The sequence below is a fragment of the Chiloscyllium plagiosum genome, unplaced genomic scaffold, assembly GCF_037043375.1.
Source record: "Chiloscyllium plagiosum isolate Xiang-an unplaced genomic scaffold, Cpla_swu_hap1 HiC_scaffold_2, whole genome shotgun sequence".
Lineage (NCBI taxonomy): Eukaryota > Metazoa > Chordata > Chondrichthyes > Orectolobiformes > Hemiscylliidae > Chiloscyllium > Chiloscyllium plagiosum.
Window position 1 is genome coordinate 91,209,906 of NW_028270140.1, and position 17,680 is coordinate 91,227,585.

At 42.0% G+C, this 17,680-nt stretch overlaps 1 protein-coding gene across 2 annotated transcripts in view; it reads right to left on the minus strand.

Moving 5' to 3' along the window:
* apc (APC regulator of WNT signaling pathway) overlaps positions 1-17,184 on the minus strand; it is a 199,985-nt gene extending 182,801 nt beyond the window's left edge. For both annotated transcript variants that reach the window (XM_043710645.2, XM_043710626.2), the window contains exon 1: positions 17,038-17,184. The gene's annotated coding sequence lies outside the window, so the exon portion shown is untranslated. The remainder of the gene's footprint in view (positions 1-17,037) is intronic.
* Positions 17,185-17,680: the final 496 nt, after the last annotated feature.

Sequence of the window (17,680 nt, forward strand, 5' to 3'; positions counted from 1 at the left end):
TCGGCCCTCCCTCAGAACTAAACTCCTCAAAATGCAGCCCTCCCTCAGAAATAAACTGCTAACAGTGTGGCCCTCTCTCAGTACTACACTCCTGACAGTGCAGCTCTCCCTCAATACGAAACCCCTGACAGTGCGGCTCTCCCTCAGAACTAAACTCATGAAAGTGCGGCTCTCCCTCAGAACTAAACTCCTGACAGTGCGGCCCTCCCTCAGAACTAAATTGCGAACAGTGTGGCCCTTACATTCCTGCTTACGGTGTTGATGTTTCTCTCTGTGCAAACTCCTTCTCTATATAGATACCTCTCAGAGTTTTGACTAGCAGCCTATATTTGTTGGTCTTTTGGCAGTTCTCCCCAAAGTGTTCAATTTTTTTCCCGGTCTTATATCCCCAAAGCATCAGATTGTGTCATTGGACTTTTAATATTGTCAATATACTAAATTCAAATTTGATTGGAGTTTGGTATTTTTTGGGGTATAATTTAAATTGATTGGCCTAATTCAAATTTTTTTTTTGTCTCCAGGCAACCAGCTGCTGGACCAATGGTTACATTGTATCTTGTTCAGAACATTTGGTGCTGTCAGGTAGTTCTGCCAGCTTTTAACTTTCTTAAAGGTACAGTAAAACCATGTCTTCATAACACCTCCCCCTTAAGGGAAAAATGAACCATGAAAAGAGAGTTTCTTTTTTTTCTATTCTTTAAATATATTACCCTAACATACAGACACTTTAATATAAGTTCACCTTAACTTCTTCCCATATATAATATTAAATAAATATAAATTACATCTAAACTTTATCAGTTAAATCCGCAATAATGCATTTGTGATTACATTCTTATGATCCGTAACATGCCTGTAACATAAGACTCCAACAAAATAGAACTTTAAAGACAATGAAACTAAGAACGTAAGAGGATTGTGATCTATGCACACCACCGTCTCTGACACATTGTTCGTGACATACACATTAAAATGTTGTACAGCCAGTACCAAACTCAACAGTTCTTTTTCGATTGTGGAGTATTTCCTCTGGTGGTTGTTGAACTTCTTCGAAAAGTAACCAACTGGTATTTCAATCCCATCCTCATCTTCCTGTAGGAGTACAGATCCATCTCCTATGTCACTAGCATCAATGGTGACTTTTCAAAATATTTTAAAGTTTGGTGTAGGCAAAACTGGTTTGGTGGTTAATATTGATTCCAAATGGTCGAATGCCTCCTGGCATTGTTCTATCTACTGAAACTTTGCGTTCTTCTTCAGCAAATGGGTTAATGGTGCCACTACACTGTTGAAGTTTGGAACAAACTTGTGAAAGAATCTGCTGAGTCCTAAGAATCGAAGCACCTCTTTCTTTGAGATTGGTCGCGAAATTCCTCAATGGCCTTTGTCTTTGCATTCCGTGGGGTCAACCTTCCATGACCCGATGTTATGCCCAAGAACGTCACCTCTGCTTTCGCGAATTCAGTTTTATTTAAAGTTTACCAGTTTTGCTTCTTGTAGTCATTTAAAGACCTCTGCCAACTGTACCATGTGATCTTTCCAGGATTTACTAAAGATCACTACATCGCCCAAATAGACTGCACACAGTTTGTTAACTCAGCCACAACTCTGTTCATGAGTCTTTGGAATGTGGCGGAAGCATTCTTTATTTCAAAGGGCATTACTTTAAATTGGTTAGACTAGATTCCCCTCAGATCATATTCCCTCAAGTGTGGAAACAGGCCATTTGGCTCAACAAGTCCACACCGACCCTCCAAAGAGTAACCCACCCAGACCCATTCCCCCACATTTACCCCTGACTAATGAACCTAACACCATGGGCAATTTAGCATGGCCAATTCACCTAATCTGCATATCTTTGGATTGCCAAAGGAAACTGGAGCACGCAGAGGAAACCCATGCAGACATGGGGAGAATGTACAAACTCCACACAGACAGTTACCCGAGGTGGGAATCGAATCGGGGTCCCTGGTGCTGTGAGGCAGCAGTGCTAACCACAGAGCCACTGTGATAAAGCCCATTTGGGGTGACAAATGCAGAAATTTCTTTCGCCATTTCTGATAAAGGTACCTGCCAGTGACGACGCATTAAGTCCAACTTGGTTATGTAACTGGTGACTTTTATACAGTCCTCCAATCTAGGAAGTGGATGCGTCCGATTTTGTGTTGGTGTTGACCTTCCGATAATCTATGCAGAATCGTTGAGTCCCGTCCAGTTTGGGAACTAAGACAATCAGCGAACTCCACTCGCTCTGGCTTGGTTTGATGATGTCCTTGACAAGCATGTCCTCCACCTCCATTTAGACCTGTTTGACTTTGAAAGGATTAAGCTGATAGGAGATGTTTTATCAGAGCAGTATTTCCAAAGTCTCCTTCATGCACAATAGCATTAGTCCTCCCCATCTGATTCTTACATATGGCCTTATACTGCAGTAACACCTTCACCTGCATTCTATGCTCCTGAGACAGACAGCTTACTAATCTATCCCTCTCAAGGACTTCTTCATTTTTTAATCTATTTTGAGACACATCAAAATCCACATCATCTGGATTTGACTGCTCACTCTGCAGGACAGTAACTAATATGGTTTCAACATGTTCACATGACATACCAGATACCTTTCTTTTCTATCTGGCATTTTTACTTAGCCTTTCAGGATTAAACACTTCTGTCTGACCCTCTGTCTGTTCAGGTTTTTCCTGCACCATTACATCAAACAGGGTATCCACTAACTGAACCTCAACTCCTTCATCTTTCTCTTTACTTTTCACTACATACTGTGACTTATGATAGTGGGATCTGATTACTTCAAAGTCTGGGAAAATATCAGGATAGTTTTGTTTTAACCCCTCAGTTTCTTGGTCTTCCCCACAACAAGCGGTGTCACTCCCACCTTGGATCCTGCCAAATCATTCCCAAGAATAAACTGAATTCCTGGAACTGACACTGTGTAAATCGCTCCCACTGTAACTTCCCCAGTCTTGAGCTGGCGCTCCAACCTGATCTTACATGGGGAATGCTAAAATTTCTGTCCAGCTGTCCCACAAATTACCACTCTCTCAGGTAACAAATCACAAACAGTGCATATTCGCTCATCCCTTACTATCAGTGACTGGTTAGATCCTGTGTCTAACAAAATTATATGTTCTTGTCCTTCTCCCCCTGTTCTTTCTGAGTAGACTTTACCCACAGAGGTGAATTCTTTGTAGAGATCAGGTCCTAACTCCATACCTGGCCCTTGCCTAGGCTGTGCACTCCTGCAGCTCCTCGGCTCTCCTTGGGGTCTCCTTCACTAATGACACTAGCTTAGCTTCTTTTACCACATCTTTTCCCATAGTGCCTTTATTTAACGACCAGCACTGTGACTTTACATGTCCCACTTTATCACAGTGGAAATACCTGAGGCCTTTCACCTCCTTTCCATCCTCCTGGGCTTCTTTATTCTGTGATAATATCTTACTAGTGCATTCGACTCTTGGTTTAGTAGTGTAGGATCTCCCCTTTTCCCAACTTCTATCCCTCACAGAACGAAATTCTGGCCAGAAGCTCGTTTTATACACCAACATGTGCTCATTGCTATTCAAATCTGTCTAAACCAGTTCAAATCTCAAATCCAAAACCCAAACTGTTCAAATCGCGGACAATCTGTGGCCTGAGCAGACTCCTGAAGCGACAAGGTGGTGTACTTCAGCCTGCAGAGACAGCAGTCACGACACTGTCCATTCAGTCCAGAAGCAAGAGTGAACCCCACAACTTAACATTCTACCTTGTTTTTTACAATGGCATCTCTATCTTTGAGAAAGTATCTCATCTTTTAATTCAGCATTTTACAGCCTTCATTACAGGGTTCAATAATTTCATGACTGTGAACTCTGCTGTCTCTTCCTCTGCAGTTCAATTTTTCTTCTATTCTTACTTTCAAACAGCAACACACCTGCTCTAGGCTCATCTTTTGTTTCTTTGAATTATTTTTTGCTTTTGATTATTCCCTTTGATAGGCTCAGAGTCATTCACTCTCCTTTAATCCACAATGTCACAGATCCCTTTGTCCTTGTCCCATTCACATCTCAGTCAAAATCTATTTCTAAAATTTTGCCAGTTCTGAAAGGTCATCAACCTGAAATTTAAATTCTGGTTTTCTCTCTACAGATGCTGCCTGACCTGACAAAAATTTACAGCATTTTCCATTCTTGTTTCAGATTTTAACCATGCTCACTATCCTTCTTTTTGTTCAGCATGCACAAGTTGGCTGATTGAAAGAAGAAAAAGTGATGACCCTAGATTTGAATATGCAAGAGACTTTCAAATTTGAAGATACCTTAAACTTTGAAACATACTAAGCTGTCATGATAAGTCTTTTCAATATTTGTTCATAAGACACGAGCATTGATAACTAGGACATCACTTATTTTCCATTGTCAATTGTCTTGGATAAGGTTTTGGTGAGTGGCCTTCTTGAATAGCTGCAGTTCACAAGAAGTAGGTAAACCTACAGTGCTAAGAAATGGAAATTTCAGGATTCTAACCCAGTGACAGTAATGGAACTGTCATAGAAACATCAAAAACAGTAGCAAAAGTAGGTCCTCTGAGACTTCGACTTCTCTGCCATTCATGATGATAATAGCTGGTCTTCCAATGTAGTATCCCATTTGTGCTGTCTCCCTATACCCTGTGAACCCTTTACCCTCAAGAACTATATGTAATTTTCCTTGAAAATATTAAATGTTTTGCCCCAACCACTTTCTGTGACAGAGAATTCCACATGTTCACCATTCTCTGGGTGAAGAAATTCCTTCTCATCTCAGTCCCTAATGGCTTACCCTGTATCCTTAGACTGTGACTGCTGGTTCTGAACACCCTGTCATCAGGAACATCTTTCTTGGGTTTCCCTTTCTAATCTTGTTAGAATTTTACAACTTTCTGTAAGATTCTCACTTCAATTGTCTAAACTCCATTAAACAATTCAAACATTCTTTATATGTCAGTCTGGTCATCCCAGAAATCTAGCTGGTAAATCTTCCCTGCACTTCTTTCACAACCAGAATATTCTTCTTCAGATCAGGAGACCAAAATTTCACACAACACTCCAGGTGTAGTCTCACCAAGGCCCTGTACTCAAATCCTCTTGCAATGAATGCCAATAAACTGAGGTGTCAATGGGGTAGCAAGTGATCATATATTGTTAGTTTTAAAATAATTATGGAAAATGATACACCTGATCTAAAAGTTAAAGTTTGAAAATTGGAGGAAGGCTAAATTTTGTTGGTATTAGCAAGAACTTTCAAAACTGGATTGGGGCAGGTAAAGGATTGGCTGGAAAGTGGAAAACCTTCAAAAATGACATAACAAGAGTGCAGAGAGATAGAATGTTCCTGTTAGGATGAAGGGCAAGGCTGGTAGGTGTAGGGAATGCTGAATGACTAGAGAATCAGAGTATAACAGAATCTTGATCAGATGGGCCAATGGGCTGAGTAGCAGTAGATAGAGTTTAATTTAGATAAATGTGAGATGATTCATTTTGGAAAGGCAAATCAGGACAGGATGTATACACTTAATGGTAAGGTTCTGGGGAGTGTTGGTGAACAAAGAGACTTTGGAGCACATGTTCATAGTTCCTTGAAAGAGAGGTCGTACATAGATAGAATAGTGAAGGCAGCATTTGGCACACTTGCCTTTGTTGGTCAGTGCATAGAGTATAGGAGTTGGGAGGTCATGTTGTGGCTGAACAGGACTTTGGTTCTGCCACTTCTACAGTATGGTGTGCAGTTCCGAAGGATATTGTGAAACTTGAAAGGGTTTAGAAAAGATTTACAAGGATGTTGCCAGGGTTGGAGGGTTTGAGCTATAGGGAGAGGCTTAATATGCTGTGGCTATTTTCTGTGGAGCATCAGAAGCTGAGGGGTGACCTTACAGAGGTTTATAATATCACGAAGTGATTGGATATAGTAGATAGGCAAGGATTTTGCCCAGAGTGGGGAAATCCAAAACTACAGGGCAGAGGTTTAAGGTGAGGGTGGAAAAATTTAAAAGGAACCTAAGGGACAACGTTTTCATGCAGAGCGTGGTGTGTGTGGGGAATGAGCTACCAGAGGAAGTGATGGAGGCTGATACAGTTACCACATTTAAAAGGCACATGAATGTGTATATGAATAGGAGGGTTTTAGAGGGATATGGACGAAATGCTGGGAAATGGGACTAGATTTAGATAGGCTATCTGGCCAGCATGGAAAAGTTGATTTGGAGGGTCTGTTTCTGTGCTGTATATCTCTATGACTCTAAGTGGAGGCTCTGGTCAAGAAAAAGGAGAAAGCATGTCAGATGTAGACAGCAGGGATTGAGTGAATCCCTAAAGGATTATAAGGGCAGTAGGAATGCACTGAAAAGGGAAATCAGGAGGGCAAAAAGGGAACAATCAGCTTTGGAAAATAGGGTTAAGGAAAATCCAAAGGGTTTCTACAAATACTTTAATGACAAAAGAGTAACTAGGGAGAGAATAGGACCCCTTAAAGATCGACAAGGCTGCTTATGTGTGGAACTATAGAAAAAAGTTGACGTTCTGAATGAGTATTTTGCATCAGTGTTTACTGTGGAGAAGAACAGGGAAGCTAGAGAACTTGGGGAAATGAAAAGCAATATCCTGAAAAGCCTCCATACCCAAGAAACTATCCTACATTAATCTAGTCCCATTTGCCAGCATTTGGCCTGTATCTCTTTACATCCTTATTCACATATCCATCCAGATTCTTTTAAATATTCTAATTGTACCAGCTCCACCCCTTCGTCTGGCAGTTCATTCCATACACATACTACTCTCTGCATGAAAAAGCTGCCCCTCAGATTCCTTTTATATCTTTACCCTCTCACCTTAAACCTACTTCCTCTAGTTTTGGACTCCCCCCACCTTGGCAAACATATTGGCTATTCACCCTATCTGTGCCCCTCATGATTTTATAAACCAGTAAAAGATGACCCCTCAACCTCTGACGGTCCAGGGGAAATAGTCCCAGCTTATTCAGCCTCTCCCTAAACTCAAACCCTCCAATCCTGGCAACATTCTTATAAATCTGTTCTGAACCTTTTCAAGTTTCACAACATCTTTCCTATAGCAGGGACACCAGAATTGAACGCAGTACTCCAGAAGTGGCCCAACCAGTGTACTGTACAGCCACAACATAACCTCCCAACTCCTATACTCAGTGTACTGACCAATAAAGGCAAATGTACCAAACCTTACTACCCTGTCTACCTACCTCTCCACTTTCAAGGAACTATGAACCTGCATTTCAAGGTCTTTTTGTTTGGCAACACTCGCCCTGCCCTGACTTGCCCTACCAAAATACAGCTCATATTCATCTAGATTGAACTCCATCTGCCACACCTTGGCCCATTGGCCCATCTGATCAAGGTTCCGTTGTTCTCGGAGGTAACCTTCTTCACTGTCCACTGCACCATCAATTTTGGTGTCATCTGCAAACTTACTAACCATAACTCCTATATTCACATCCAAATCATTTATATAAATGACAAAACATTATGGACGAAACACCGACCCTTGTGGCACACTACTGGTTGTAGACTTCCAGACCAAAAAAGGAACCCTCCACCACCACCCAGTCTCCTCCTCCAAGCCAATTTTGTATGCAAATGGCTAGTTCTCCCTGTATTCTATATGATCTAAGCTTGTTAACTAGTCTACCACGCAGAACCTTTTTGAATGCCTTACTAAAGTCCATACAGACAACGTCCACCACTCTGCCTTCATCAACTTCTTCAAAAAACTCAAATCAAGTTAATGAGACACGATTTCCCACGCACAAAGCCATGTTGACTATCCCTAAGCAGTCCTTGCCTTCCCAAGTATGTATAAATCCTGTCCCTCAGAAACAACCTGCCCACCACTGATGTCAAGCTTACCATCTATAGTTCCCTAGCTTTTCCTTACCACCAGATTAGCCAACCTTCAGTTTTCCAGAATCTCACCCATGGCTATCGATGATACAAATATCTCAGCAATGGGCCCAGCAATCACTTCCCTAGCTTCCACAAAGTTCCAGGGTACACTTGATCCGATCCTAGGGATTTGTCCACCTCTATGGATTTTAAGGTGTCCAACACCACCTCCTCTGTAATATGGACACTTTTTAAGATACTGCTATTTATTTCCCCAAGATCTCTAGCTTCCATATTCTTCTCCGCAGTAAACACTGATGCAAAATACTCATTTAGAATGTCTCCCATCTCCTGCGGTTCCACATACAGTTGGCCTTGCTGATCTTTACGAGGTCCTATTCTCTCCCCAGTTACGCTTTTGTCCTTAATGTACATGTTAAAATCCTTTAGATTCTCCTTAAACCTGTTGGCCAAAGCTCTCTCTTTCCCTTTTTGCCATCCTGATTTCCCTTTTAAGTATACTCCTATTGTGCTTATACTTCTCTAGGGATTCACTTGATCCCTGCTGTCTATACCTGTCATATGTTTCATTCTTTTTCTTGACCAGAACCTAAATTTCTTTAGTCATTCAGCATTTCTACACCTACCAACCTTGTCTTTCACCCTAGTAGGAAATATACTGTATCTGGACTCTCGTCTCATTTTTGAAGGCTTCCCACTTTCCAGCTGTTCCTTTATCTGCAAATATTTGCCAATCAACTTTTGAGTAATACTATCAAAATTGGCACTCCTCCAATTTAGAATTTTAACTTTTAGATGGGATGAGGAGAAATTTCTTCACCCAGAAAGGGTGAGGCTTTGGAATTCATTACCAAAGAAAGTGGTTGAGGTCAAAACATTGTTTTCAGACGGGAGGTAGATATAGCTCTTATGGATAGAGAGATCATGTTTGAGATGGGCACGCAGGGAGTGAAGGAAGGAAGGAGTGAAGGAAGGAAGGAAGGAGTGAAGGAAGGAAGGAAGGAGTGAAGGAAGGAAGGAAGGAGTGAAGGAAGGAAGGAAGGAGTGAAGGAAGGAAGGAAGGAGTGAAGGAAGGAAGGAAGGAGTGAAGGAAGGAAGGAAGGAGTGAAGGAAGGAAGGAAGGAGTGAAGGAAGGAAGGAAGGAGTGAAGGAAGGAAGGAAGGAGTGAAGGAAGGAAGGAAGGAGTGAAGGAAGGAAGGAAGGAGTGAAGGAAGGAAGGAAGGAGTGAAGGAAGGAAGGAAGGAGTGAAGGAAGGAAGGAAGGAGTGAAGGAAGGAAGGAAGGAGTGAAGGAAGGAAGGAAGGAGTGAAGGAAGGAAGGAAGGAGTGAAGGAAGGAAGGAAGGAGTGAAGGAAGGAAGGAAGGAGTGAAGGAAGGAAGGAAGGAGTGAAGGAAGGAAGGAAGGAGTGAAGGAAGGAAGGAAGGAGTGAAGGAAGGAAGGAAGGAGTGAAGGAAGGAAGGAAGGAGTGAAGGAAGGAAGGAAGGAGTGAAGGAAGGAAGGAAGGAGTGAAGGAAGGAAGGAAGGAGTGAAGGAAGGAAGGTAGGAGTGAAGGAAGGAAGGTAGGAGTGAAGGAAGGAAGGTAGGAGTGAAGGAAGGAAGGTAGGAGTGAAGGAAGGAAGGTAGGAGTGAAGGAAGGAAGGTAGGAGTGAAGGAAGGAAGGTAGGAGTGAAGGAAGGAAGGTAGGAGTGAAGGAAGGAAGGTAGGAGTGAAGGAAGGAAGGTAGGAGTGAAGGAAGGAAGGTAGGAGTGAAGGAAGGAAGGTAGGAGTGAAGGAAGGAAGGTAGGAGTGAAGGAAGGAAGGTAGGAGTGAAGGAAGGAAGGTAGGAGTGAAGGAAGGAAGGTAGGAGTGAAGGAAGGAAGGTAGGAGTGAAGGAAGGAAGGTAGGAGTGAAGGAAGGAAGGTAGGAGTGAAGGAAGGAAGGTAGGAGTGAAGGAAGGAAGGTAGGAGTGAAGGAAGGAAGGTAGGAGTGAAGGAAGGAAGGTAGGAGTGAAGGAAGGAAGGTAGGAGTGAAGGAAGGAAGGTAGGAGTGAAGGAAGGAAGGTAGGAGTGAAGGAAGGAAGGTAGGAGTGAAGGAAGGAAGGTAGGAGTGAAGGAAGGAAGGTAGGAGTGAAGGAAGGAAGGTAGGAGTGAAGGAAGGAAGGTAGGAGTGAAGGAAGGAAGGTAGGAGTGAAGGAAGGAAGGTAGGAGTGAAGGAAGGAAGGTAGGAGTGAAGGAAGGAAGGTAGGAGTGAAGGAAGGAAGGTAGGAGTGAAGGAAGGAAGGTAGGAGTGAAGGAAGGAAGGTAGGAGTGAAGGAAGGAAGGTAGGAGTGAAGGAAGGAAGGTAGGAGTGAAGGAAGGAAGGTAGGAGTGAAGGAAGGAAGGTAGGAGTGAAGGAAGGAAGGTAGGAGTGAAGGAAGGAAGGTAGGAGTGAAGGAAGGAAGGTAGGAGTGAAGGAAGGAAGGTAGGAGTGAAGGAAGGAAGGTAGGAGTGAAGGAAGGAAGGTAGGAGTGAAGGAAGGAAGGTAGGAGTGAAGGAAGGAAGGTAGGAGTGAAGGAAGGAAGGTAGGAGTGAAGGAAGGAAGGTAGGAGTGAAGGAAGGAAGGTAGGAGTGAAGGAAGGAAGGTAGGAGTGAAGGAAGGAAGGTAGGAGTGAAGGAAGGAAGGTAGGAGTGAAGGAAGGAAGGTAGGAGTGAAGGAAGGAAGGTAGGAGTGAAGGAAGGAAGGTAGGAGTGAAGGAAGGAAGGTAGGAGTGAAGGAAGGAAGGTAGGAGTGAAGGAAGGAAGGTAGGAGTGAAGGAAGGAAGGTAGGAGTGAAGGAAGGAAGGTAGGAGTGAAGGAAGGAAGGTAGGAGTGAAGGAAGGAAGGTAGGAGTGAAGGAAGGAAGGTAGGAGTGAAGGAAGGAAGGTAGGAGTGAAGGAAGGAAGGTAGGAGTGAAGGAAGGAAGGTAGGAGTGAAGGAAGGAAGGTAGGAGTGAAGGAAGGAAGGTAGGAGTGAAGGAAGGAAGGTAGGAGTGAAGGAAGGAAGGTAGGAGTGAAGGAAGGAAGGTAGGAGTGAAGGAAGGAAGGTAGGAGTGAAGGAAGGAAGGTAGGAGTGAAGGAAGGAAGGTAGGAGTGAAGGAAGGAAGGTAGGAGTGAAGGAAGGAAGGTAGGAGTGAAGGAAGGAAGGTAGGAGTGAAGGAAGGAAGGTAGGAGTGAAGGAAGGAAGGTAGGAGTGAAGGAAGGAAGGTAGGAGTGAAGGAAGGAAGGTAGGAGTGAAGGAAGGAAGGTAGGAGTGAAGGAAGGAAGGTAGGAGTGAAGGAAGGAAGGTAGGAGTGAAGGAAGGAAGGTAGGAGTGAAGGAAGGAAGGTAGGAGTGAAGGAAGGAAGGTAGGAGTGAAGGAAGGAAGGTAGGAGTGAAGGTAGGAGTGAAGGAAGGAAGGTAGGAGTGAAGGAAGGAAGGTAGGAGTGAAGGAAGGAAGGTAGGAGTGAAGGAAGGAAGGAAGGAGTGAAGGAAGGAAGGAAGGAGTGAAGGAAGGAAGGTAGGAGTGAAGGAAGGAAGGAAGGAGTGAAGGAAGGAAGGAAGGAGTGAAGGAAGGAAGGAAGGAAGGAGTGAAGGAAGATATTAGGGTATCAGACCTGATGGCACATTGATTGGCAGAGCAGGCTCGAGGGATTGAATGAACGACATCTGCTCCTATCTTAAGACCATAAGACATAGGAGCGGAAGTAAGACCATTCGGCCCAGCGAATCCACTCTGCCATTCAATCATGGCTGATGGACATTTCAACTCCACTTCCCCGCATTCTCCCCATAGCCCTTAATTCCTTGTGACATCAAGAATTTATCAATTTCTGCCTTGAAGACATTTAGCGTCCCAGCCTCCACTGCACTCTGTGGCAATGAATTCCACAGGCTCACCACTCTCTGGTTGAAGAAATGTCTCCGCATTTCTGTTCTGAATTTACCCCCTCTAATTCTAAGGCTGTGACCACGGGTCCTAGTCTCCTCGCCTAATGGAAACAATTTCCTAGCGTCCACCCTCTCCAAGCCATGTATTATCTTGTAAGTTTCTATTAGATCTCCCCTTAATCTTCTAAACTCCAATGAATACAATCCCAGGATCCTCAGCCGTTCCTCATTTGTTAGACCTACCATTCCAGGGATCATCCGTGTGAATCTCCGCTGGACACGCTCCAGTGCCAGTATGTCCTTCCTGAGGTGTGGGGACCAAAACTGGACACAGTACTCCAAATGGGGCCTAACCAGAGCTTTATAAAGTCTCAGTAGCACAACAGTGCTTTTATATTCCAACCCTCTTGAGATAATTGACAACATTGCATTCGCTTTCTTCTATGTTGCTACGTTTCTATGTAACTTATTCAATCTGATCAATTAATGTACATAGTACTTCCGCTGAGATCTAACACGTGTCTTGTACAAATTCAAAAGCACCTTGTTGCACTTACTCTCTGTCCCTAATAAGGGGACTCTATACTGCTCTCTCCACCTGTACTGTCACATCAATGATCTGTACAAATACACATCGGTCCCTCTGCTCCTGTATCACCTTCAGAATTAAACTTCTTATTTAACATTGTTTTTCAATCTTCTTCTGACCAAATTACATCACCTGATACTTTTCTGCATTGAAGCTCATCTGCCAAGCTGCGTACTCCCCCAGCTTATCAATACTTTTTGGAATCCCATACTGGCCTCCTCTCAGCTTACAATTCTTCAAAATTTAGTGACATCTGCAGACTTTGAAATTGTCCCCTGCACACCAAGATGCAATTAATTAATTTCTATCAGGAAAAGTAAGGGCCCCAGAACTGACCACTGGAGAGCTCAACTACAAACATTCCTCCAGCCTGAAAAAATATCCATTGACTGTTACTCTCTTTTTCCTGCCACTCAGCCAATTAAACATCCTTGTTGCTACTGTCCTTTTTATACCATGATCTATAACTTTGCACACTAGTCTGTCATGGAACACCATCAAACACATTCTGGAAATCCATATACCACATGAACAGAGTTACCCTCATCAAACCTGCTACCTCTTCAAAATTTCCAGCAAGGTTGACACAGTTTCCCCTTTATAAACACTGTTGATTCTTCCTAATCAACTCACCTTTTCCATGTGACTCCTAATTTTATCCTAAATAATTGTTTCAGTAGTTTCCCTACCAGCGAAGTTAAACTAACTGATTTATAATTTCTGGGATTACACTTACAACTTCTCTCAAACAAGGCAGTAATGTTTGCAATTCTCCAGTCTTCTGGAACCCCTAAGTTTATGGAAGACTAAAAGATTATAGCCAATTCCCCTGCAATTACTGACTGAAGATGATTGACACAAACAACAAAGGCATTGTGAGAAAAACTTTCTGATGAAATGAGTGGTTAAAATCTGGTTTGCACCTTATTCCAAATAAGTGTAGGACGACAGGAAAACTATGAGAAATTTGGACTAGCTGACTTGCTCTTAGGGAGCCAGCACAGACATGAAGAGTCAAACGCTTACAGCACAGCTGAAGGAAATTTTAAAGACTCATATGAAATACTCTATCTCGAAAGAGGTTCCAACTACACTCCAGAAATTCATCACCAAACAAGACAAAGTAATGGCAACAAATTCACAAACTTAAACATTCACTTATTCCAACATTGGCAGCTCTATGCTCCATCTACAAGATGTACTGCAGCAACTCACAGAGGCTCATTCAACAGCACATTTCACACTTGCGACCTCTACCACCGAGAAAGACAAAAGGTATCAGATGTATGGCACCAAATCGATTGCAGGTTCCAAGAAGCACCTCCTCAAGGACACAAGGATAAGTAATAAATGTTGGCCTCAGCAGCAACAGCCACATTCCATGAAAAAATGAAAACAAAAACAGCAAGGATGACTCCTCACCTTTCTTATAAAGATAGGACTGATACATATGGTTATTTATAAATGCAGCAATTTCAAGTCAAGATTATTAAAACGAGCTTATTTCAGATTAATTCTATCAGCTACCATACTAGGATCTGAACTTGGTGCTCCGAAGCATTCATCTAGTTACATCACCACTACACCAACCTCCCCTTACTGACAATTTGATCTGATTATTAATTTCAATACAACATAGGATGAAAATATTTGTGTTTTGTTCCATACATCTCAGTCCAGGGAAGCTACCGCATTAATGTCACATGCCAATGGAAGTTTGTGCCTAGATGTCATGGCATCCTTTGATACCATTTACTGATTGCACACTTTTCATTCAAATAACTTGTAGCCTCATATTCAAATACACTTGGACCTTTTAGAAGGATTTTAACCATTGTCAAGGAGGGAGAGCAATTTGTCTATGGAACCTTAAATCAGTTGCTTTTCATCTCTAATACTTATTATCTGATACTATTAATAGAGTCAGAGTAATAGAGGGGTACAGCATGGAAACAGACCCTTCAGTCCAACTCATCAATGCCAACCAGATATCCTAAATTAACCTTGTCCCATTTGCCAGCATTTAGCCCATCTTCCTTTAAACTCTTCCTCTACATATACCCATCTAAATGCCTTTTAAATGGTGTAACTGTACCAGCCTACACCACCACCTCTGCCAGCTCATTCCATAAACGCACCATCCTCTAACTTAAAAAGTTACCCCTCAGATCCCTTTTACACCTTCACTTGCTCACCTAAAACAATGCCCTCGAGTTTTGGACTCCCCTACCCTGGGGAAAAGACCTCGGCTATTCTATCCACGCCTCTCATGATTTTATAAACCTCTATCAGGTCACTCCTGAGCCTCTGACGCTCCACAGAAACTAACTCCAGCCTATTCAGGTTCTCCCTGTAGCTCAAATCCTCCAACCCCGGTAACATTTTTGTACATCTTTTCTGACATTTTCAAGTTTAATGTCAAACATCAGATTTTATTACGTGGATACAATGTCCTAACTTGGTAAATTGCACATAAACGGATATTCCAAAAATATTCATCTTATGTTTCACTTCAAACTTAATATGTGCGTTTCTTATGGAAGGTTTATTCAACAGTATATATCACTAGAGAATACATCACTGCTTAGAAAATTGCTTACTCAAGCTATTACACCTGGAATTACAATTCTACTTTGTGGTGTCAAGGTAGTTCTTCACCTCACCTGAAGCACTTACTGTTTTTAAATTGCTTAATTGCAGGAAATCTCACTTCTAACATAATAAGCAAGCTGCCCCAATTTTGTAGAACAAACACAGCTAACAGTCTATGGCTAACACATTCACTGTAGGGTCAGAATCTTCATGAGCTGTATAACTTGTTCAGATTCATCATGATTTTCATCATCATCATGTGTCATTTTGAGGTCTCTGCCACTTTACTCAAGAGCAGATCAGCACAAAACAATGTTTTGTGTCTCACCAGAACTGTACACATTAAGCATTCCTTAGGCCTGGCTCATTTGCTCATTACTGTCATTTGAGTTTGTTTTTTGTTCTAAGAACCAGATCTGATAAAGGAGCCATTCACCGTCATCCTGTCTGTCTTAAATCCTGCCATTGTATTCATGCCTGCATTTGGTGTCTGAACTATTTTCAAAAATTGATAATCATTGAGTCCATAAAGTTTGTGTCACCCGAGACATGAAGCTGAAGGAAATTACTGTTTTCCATCTTTTTAAAGGCAGAAGACATCTGATCTGGAGATGTTTTTTTCTTAAGAACTGGACATCAGTTAAAACCAGTTGCCTGCCAATCTGCAGTATCTTTGCACTGATCCAGGGATCCCCAAACTAAATTTTCATCTTTCAGTTAAATCAGTTAAACATCATCACTATCTCACAGATGGATATCCATCTCACAAAATAAACACTACACATAGATTTCTCTTTAACAGAGTAATAACCTATGACGTGTCCAATTAATTCTTCAATTGGTTTTGTGGTTCAAACTCTGAAAACACAAAGCAATCAAATTAAATTTGCTCTCTGCCCATTTCCCCCAATTGGCACTGAGATTTTAGCTTTATTTTCTTCTGTTTCCAACTTTCACCTTTAAGCTATCATCCTCGACTACCGTGTCCTACTCCAGAATACCAAGTGAAAGACAGAACTGGAGTTTAATCTTGTTGAATTTTGTGTTGTTATGTACAGAAACACGTTACAAATATAGACCATTCCAACAGCCATAGTTTCAGCCTACGGCCCAAGTAAATCCATGGTTAATGTTCACTACCCAAACATAAATATTCAACTACAATACAATTAACATTAAGCATTTCATAAACAAAGTTCAACAGAACTGAAAAATGTGAGATGCATATATTGCAATCTCACTGACATAAACATGTTTAACTTTATAGGAAAAAACAGAAAATTTGTTTTTATATTCAACAGGTCTGGCAGCAATGGGAAAAGTGTTAAGAATTGGTTTGATGGCCTTCTGATGTTAATGCCATTGACATGGAACATTAAGTTTCTCCCTGCAGATGCTGCAAGTCCTGAGTATTTCTAAAATGATCCACTTTTATTTCAGATATCCTGCAAACACCTGATCACTCATTTTGTATTAATTATTTTGTTAACCTTGCATTACACTCCAAATTCATCTTAACCTCAAAAGACATTATCTATTGACCTAACAGGGGAAAGTATCAAATAAAAGTTATTTTCTTTGTTACACGTAAATGTGAAGTATAATCTTGCTCCTTACCAAGTGAGACTTTATTGAGAAATGACTGAATCAGCCTTAACACTTAAAAATGAAAAAGAACATGAGACAGCCAATTACCTGGCCTTACTCCTAACAGATTTTAAAACGCTACCCTTTCAATATCCAAAGAGAGAACAAAACTGTTGTGTTTTTGAAACGTTAAACAAAAGCCCAGCGATGGTGTTAAAAAGCTTATATTTAAATTGACTAATTCTAAATTAATCTGCTTAATTGAAACAGAAACCTCGGAATTACGTATTGACCTTTTCTTTGGCTGATATGTTTACTTTTTGAAGTAGACCCCACCGTTCCTCTCTGTCCCAGTTCACAGCCCCGTTTCCACTCCGGTGAGTTCCTGCCCCAGCTCCCAGCTCCCAGCTCCACCAGGGTCACAATAAGCAACGACCAGCTGCGCTCGGAGCAAAAACCTCACCGTAAACGGTCAACGAGCAGGTTTACAGACACACCTTGTGCCGATACACCGATTATCTCTCGAAAACTCCTCCAGCTGCTTATCCCGTTTCTCCATGCGGTAAATTTAATCACACGGCCTTCCTTTCGTACTCCCTTTCTTCTTTCCTCTTTCATTCTGTACACTCCAGCGCCATGTTGGTTGAAACCGTTTCTTCTCGTGACGACCAGGGGGCGCACGTCCGCGCATGGGCAATAGCGCACCACCGCTGCAAACGCCGGGAGGTGGGTGTCCACGTCCGGCGCTGTGGTGTGTTAGCTTTGCCCGCTGGCTTACTACAAAATCATAGGTATTTCCAAAGATTTTAATCGCTGATTTTCATTAATTATCTTGGCCGAAAGCAAACTGGAGCGCGAAAAGGTTTTTAGTATTTGGTGGTATCTCCCCGTCTGAAATAGGAAAATTCAGATGCCACAGAGAAAGGAGAGCCCAGATTCCTTATTTGTAACATCTCACCACAGTCATCTGAAAAAATTGTTTTGTATGGTTTCTTGATAAATTGGAGGGATGGAGTGAGTGAGGGAAAGGTCCATTAATAGTGCAGTTTTTATTGAGGATTTTGGTATATTAGAATTATTGAAGTGAGCTGGAGTTGACGCATATTGAAATGTTTTATAATTTATTGGATATCAAACATC